The following is a 6,430-nucleotide window of genomic DNA, read 5'->3' as shown; positions in this document are numbered from 1 at the left end:
GCACCTGTTGTTGTCAACAGCTACAGACAAAAGGCTAGCAGAGTATTTCAGTTATGCATCAAAATATTTTTATACTTCATTTCAGCATTTCTTTGTTTGAAGCGTCAACGTGAAGAACGGGCCATGAAAACACAAGGATCTCTGTGCTGAATTTCAAGTTTTTATAAACGTGTAAAAACTCGAATGTTTCTGATGAGTCAAGAGTTAATGAGCCTCGACCTTCTGCTATTGTCCAACATCTTGTCTAAAATCCTTCAGTTTACTACCACCTTGATTAACACCGTTCCAAGTATCATCCTTTATTGCCTCGGTTGTGCTAGTCCACTGCTTTCCTCCTGTTAGTGGCATTGATTGTCTACTCACATGGTTTGCCAAGTGTTAATCAGGAACTGATTAGAAGCCGAGGACAGAAAAGAGCTGGGATTGTAATTGATTTGCCCCAGCTAAGGACTGAGAATAGTCACTTAAAGGGAAATGCTACACATTCTTAATAATTTATGTCTGTCATTGCCCTGCCCCGGGACAAAATTGCAAATCGGAGACAGAAGCCTTGAAATGCCCCATTCATTATCCAAGGAGCACTGCCAGACTTCCACATCCCACTTTACAGATTTAAGGGTTAGTTCTTGAGTTCGGGAGTCTCTAGCTTTAGAGGAGAGATGTCTAAGTTCAAAAGTATTGACCAATTTGTCCTGAGGCACAGGAATAACATGTGGATTCTTCAGAAGGGTGGCATTCCCCTATAACTCCTTCTTGAAATACAGTGCAACACTTCTGAAGATTTAGGCTCATACCACAAGTCAGGAGAAATAAAGCGCAGATCGTCAGACATGTGTAGTATGTCTGCAATCAAAATAAATGCCCTTGACAAACTTTCACTTTGGTCCAAATTGGTTGGCAGTCCAGGGAATGTAATCCGACCTCCCCCTCGGAGGAAGGATAAAATGAAAGTATTATCAGGAAACCAGCCCTTGCCAAGTGAGTGCAGGCGCCTGTTGGTGGGGGGGGGGGGCTGAAGCCCAGTGGGACATTTAGGTGCATTGAGTGAATACAGAGACAACTGGATGACCAGATCACACATATCTGAAGAGACTGAAACATGACTTTTAAAATCACACATTTAATTTACCCCTTAATTTGGGATTATCCTGCAACACAAAGCTGTCAGCATCGCAGTAATGAATTCCAAACTTCAAGGCAGCAATTGAAGCTATGAATCAATAATGTTGAAATCCTACTTTCTTTTTTTTTTATTTTAGAAATCACTTAGCGTCATTGTAGGAGCTGAAGCAGAGCATGTTTTATGCAGTCTGGCATCTTATAGTGAAATCATTATGTGAGATCATATCCACAGGGAATAAGATCACAGTTCTTCCCTCTCTTTTTAATACCTTTGTCTACATTACTGTATCTCTGCTTCTGTCTTCCTCCTACATTTGTGTCACAGGTAATGGATCTCCACTATTTGGAGGGAGCAAGTAAATTGAGGCATTTTTCCTCTCATTATTTCCTCTCCTCTAAAATCCATTTCTTATGTTTCTTCCTGACATAATGTCCTTTCTCCTGGGCTGTCACAGATGGAAAGCTCCCTTTCTTTCTTTCTTCACATTGAGAGTCCAGTAGTCATTCATCCTTCCCACAGTGTGTTGCTTTTACATATTCTGCCCTTCATCACCGTCCGGCTCATCCTGTCCCTCTTTTCCCCCCATTTCCTTTTTTCTTCCCTGCACCCACTCTCTTCCCCACCTCCACCTCTCTTCTCTTCTTCAAATCCACATCTCTGTCTCTCCTCTCCTCTCCCCTCCATATACATCTCTTATCTCTCCTTGTATCCCTGCCATATAAATAATTGATGGCCCATCTTCGACTCGTCTGGTGTAGTTAAAGGGCGACTGAAGTCCCGAGGACAACATCAATACTGAGCTAAAAGTACAGCTGTGGCTTATGCACAGTCTGCTTGTGCGCTTCCACAAGTCACTCTTTACTAATGACCTACTTACATTTGAATAAAAAGTTTTTTTTCCTCGCTCTTTTTTGTTTTTTATTTGCACAACTAAAAGAAGACTCACGTCTTTATGCCGTCCACTCAAATGGAACATAAGGCCTCCCTTTTGGGGATAGCTTGCACACTGCCTTGTGCCAAAGGGGTGATGCCATGCAGTAGCTGATAACACCAGTCTATTTCAAATCAAAAGTTCTTTTTTTTTTGTTGCAAGAAATTACATTCTGTGTCATTTGTCTTTTCATTCAGAATTCTCTTTTATCTTTGTCTCTTTGAGGCATCGAAAGTATGATTTTTTTTGTGTTTACAGATTTTAATGCAACATCTAATTTGAGTCAGTGGCAAGACTCAAGTCGGGCCAATCAAGGCAATCAGTGCTCGACCAGTTCAAGCTAAAAGACACCTGAGATCTCTCCTTACATGTCAGGACTGAGTCCTGTTCCTCAGAGGGTCGGATGTTGCCTGGTTGCATTTGTCTCGTTGCTGCAGTGTTGTCTGCAGAAACTAGGTTGACTACCAGCTGTTGCATCTATGATTCCCGTCACTTTCGTGGGCTTGTCAAGCAGTTGAAAAAAGCAGAAAATTACTTCAACTCCTTTTCCCTAAGTGTTAAGAGGTAGGAGTAGCAATAAATACACATATTACTTAATTCTGCTCTGCCTTTTTAGTTATTGCTTTTCCTTCCTGTTAATCAAGGTTTAGGGTTCTGTGTGAACGAGTCTGAGACGTTTGAGACGGCATGTTGAGGCGGGAAAATACAGGAATCTGCATTGTTGTGCCATTGTCAGTTCATATTTCAGCGATTTATCTTTGCAAAAGTTCTTTTAGATATTTTTTCTATATACTGTAGATTTGATGCGTTTACTGTCGGTTCAAAGGAATAATCCTAAAGCTTCTTCCGCCAGGAAGGAGTGCAGAAAGGTGAGGGTGTCCAGGAAGAGTGCAGAAAGGTGAGGGTGTCCAGGAAGAGTGCAGAAAGGTGAGGGTGTCCAGGAAGAGTGCAGAAAGGTGAGGGTGTCCAGGAAGAGTGCAGAAAGGTGAGGGTGTCCAGGAAGAGTGCAGCAAGATGCAGGACAGAGACTTTCAGCACAGCAAAGACAGGCAGCACAAAAGACAGGACCTGAATATAAGAGAGATTTGCTGCTGCTACTGTCATGAAAAGGTCCGTTTGGTCCGACAAAAGCCAGAGGGGGAAAAGGAAAGAAAATATTGCACTCCCCATGAAATGTATTATTGTTGCAAATTGGTTGAATACAAATTTATTTTCTAGGAGGTCTTTTGTTACTTTACTTTCAGAACTAGGACATTCTGGACAGGGGTCAATTGTGCTCTCCGAAGGTAAAATGTTAAACTGAAAAGGTTTTTACTTTTGCTCTCTCAGTACGGTTTTTATCAGAGGCAATCAAGAAAGTTCACTTGTCGGATGAGGAAGCATCAGCTGAGATGCTGAAAATGGAAGACGTAAAACCCCAGCTGTTAGCACAACTGCAACAGTAAAGCCTCAAAAAACATAGATGTGAAAACAGTACCCCACCAAAACATAGGGTAAGAGTTTGCTTCGTTGATCGTCAGTGTTGTTCCCCATGGCAACAGCTGCAGATCAAGTATCACTAAGGGTTCAGAGGTTCATCATGGTGTGCCATTGTTTACCAATAGGCACCGTATACGATTACAAACTGGGCTGACAACTGGGAATAAATGTGCGAAGAGTACGCCGTCATCTCAAAGCGTCACGGTGCCTTTCTGTTCTTTACTTTTATGAGAAGATTGTAATTCTTTTGGGGAAAATAAAATAATCGCAGGGATGCAACCTTCATGTTAGTATACACAGTCACCACACCCCCACAAAATTGTGCCTGGCAGTTTTATTGAGCAGATTTTCACAGCGCTGTTGTTTTGAGTGAAAATATGAAACTGTCGCTGTGGTTTGTTGTGAAAAGATATTTATAAAAAAGGACAAAAAAAAGATGAGACGAGGACAGATTGTCATCATGTCTGCATGTGTTTCTGTCATAACCTCTTCATGCTAATTCAGCCTGTTCCTTGGTTTCTTTAAAACATCCTTTCGGTGTCATTTTCCTCTATTGTCTATTCACATTCAGCCGATTTATTGTCCGTCTACATTATGAGCCCCTCTTTGTTTCATTGTAAGTTCAGCAGTCTGGCATAGTGATATCCGCTCTGTAATATTAGAGAATAGCGCCTGTGCAAATGTAAGTGTTGAATGTAATTATAGTGAATAGAATATAAGCTGAACACATGGTTTATCTTGCCCCGGGACACTTTGTGCTCTCCAGACAGTAGGATGATAAAAATTGCTTCACACAGCAACTCAGACCTGCAGGCGCGTTAATGACCTCAAATAAACACGTAATAAGGCCTTAAATACATATACTCTCATGTAGGCTGAAATTACCTGTCGTACTATTTCCTTCATGAGTTCCTCCGTCACAGATTGTGGGAAAAGAACGCTTCCTCTTAAATCTGCGACTTTATTTTTATGAACAATAAAAATGGCTCAAACACGGAACAACATGTGAAGTAGTATAGTATAACCTATCGCATTGTTTTTCCAATTACGCTGCAATGGCAAACATGATCACTGGCTGGGTCGTGTTCAGATGCACGACATCTATTATCTACAATTATTGGCAAGTTGCCATGTCCAGCTGTCTATTAGGGGAATATTGTGTAAGCTTTGGCATGCATTTGTATTACACTGCTATGTGCTCATGCATGTGTATGACATTCATACAAAACAGGTTTCTAATGGTGACCAGAAACTCCACAAACTCATTTAAGTGGGTAGTTAAAGAGAAAGCAGATGTTTGCAGAATATATCCACTATGTTTCTACATTACAAATTTGAAGTAAAGACCGATAACAGTCCAGGAAGTGGTGTGTTGAACCAAACTAATCACACATTTGCTGCCTAGCTTAACTGAATTTTGTCTCACGGGAATGTCCGATACATTGATCGAAATTTGTTGGAAGACTTTGTCAGGTAACAACTTCACCTCTAAATCCTCTAATACATTTAGTGTAACGTTAAGAATCATCACTAAATGTATGCAGAAACCCATTTTTCCACATTTAATGTGTATGAAGAGTATGAAGGCAGATTTAACAAGGTGTTTGGTGCCTGCAGCACTCCACAGGCTAAAAGGCTGCAGCGTAGGAGAGAGCAAGGTCAGTGGGGATCAATGTGATTGATGTCTGATGAGATTGACCGTCTGACTGTAAACAAGGATGACTGGCTTGTGAGTGTGTGTGTGGGTTTGGATTTTTGTTTGCTGTTCGTATATATCGCCCATGCTCTCCGACTGTGCCGTTAATTTTAAATGATTATATTTTAGGTTCATTAACTGCAGAGGGGTTCAGTGAATTTAAGCCTGTTTATCATTGTGACTGTGTCTTTGACTCGAAGCTTACGGGAAAAGCTGATTTTGTTAAATGTTTTTATCTTGTTTGTTTAGGTTGACGGTGCTGAAGCAGAGCTTCTGAACTAAACCCACATGGATCTGCATGTGGCCTGTTTATAGGACAGCAGCTCAGCCGCTCATCGTCCTGCAGTGTGTTGGTTCAGTCAAAGCAAAATCAGTAACTTTAAGTTCAGCAAAGTGGATTGAACAACAGTACAGGCCGCAGTGTCTCTCAGTGCATTTACTGCTGCAGCCAGGTTTCAGTGTCTACTTTCTTCTACCCATAAAACCTTGTGTTTAGGATGTGGTCCGCCACACGACCTTGAAACTCCACTATGTAAACTACTGGTCTGCCATGGAAACTAGCGTGCTCACATGCAACTACAGAAGTGCACTGCATTCTCAAACAAAAAGAATGACTGAACTTATCTCATAATTATGACTTACTATCTCATAATTACAAGAAACAACCTGATAGTAACAAGATCCTGATCTCGTAATGATGAGACATATTTTACACCAGTGGTTCCCAACCTTTTCCAACTCAAGGCAAAGAAGTTGCGCCCCACATCCGACCCTGTAACAATATGGAGGCCAAATAATACGTTCGCTTTTAATTTCAATGATAAAGATCGAACATTCAGGGTTGAACCGAAAGCAGGCGAAGCTCAATTTTTCTCTTTTGTTTGAAGAGGGAAATCTCTTGTCGATTCAGCGTCTGTCTCTTGACTCTTTAACCAGCTTGGCTGTGATTGGCTTATCACAGTGATCGGCCTTGTGAACCGCTGATTTCAACTAATGGGACAGGAACTGGAACACTTCAGAACTCACCTGAGAATCATCAGGTTTTTAAGATTTCTTCAGTATCAAGGTGCTTCAGTGATTCAGTGTTCACCACATCCAATGGTACACAGCAAGAAGAACTGTTAAAAGCTAGTCCAGCTAAGCTACAATAAATTGTGTGTAACTCACTGGATCCCCGGTGACTTTATACTCCCTGTTTCTT

General features: G+C 41.3%; 1 protein-coding gene across 3 annotated transcripts in view; it reads left to right on the top strand.

Moving 5' to 3' along the window:
* tspan4a (tetraspanin 4a) overlaps nucleotides 1-6,430 on the top strand; it is a 127,948-nt gene that overhangs the window by 106,879 nt on the left and 14,639 nt on the right. The gene's annotated exons all lie outside the window — the stretch shown is intronic.

Source organism: Seriola lalandi, unplaced genomic scaffold (assembly GCF_002814215.2).
Source record: "Seriola lalandi dorsalis isolate HSWRI2012SDOR001 ecotype SW California unplaced genomic scaffold, Sedor1 jcf7180002054478, whole genome shotgun sequence".
NCBI lineage: Eukaryota > Metazoa > Chordata > Actinopteri > Carangiformes > Carangidae > Seriola > Seriola lalandi.
The sequence above is the reverse complement of the archived record's forward strand: the minus strand, read 5'-3'. Positions and strand labels throughout refer to the sequence as shown.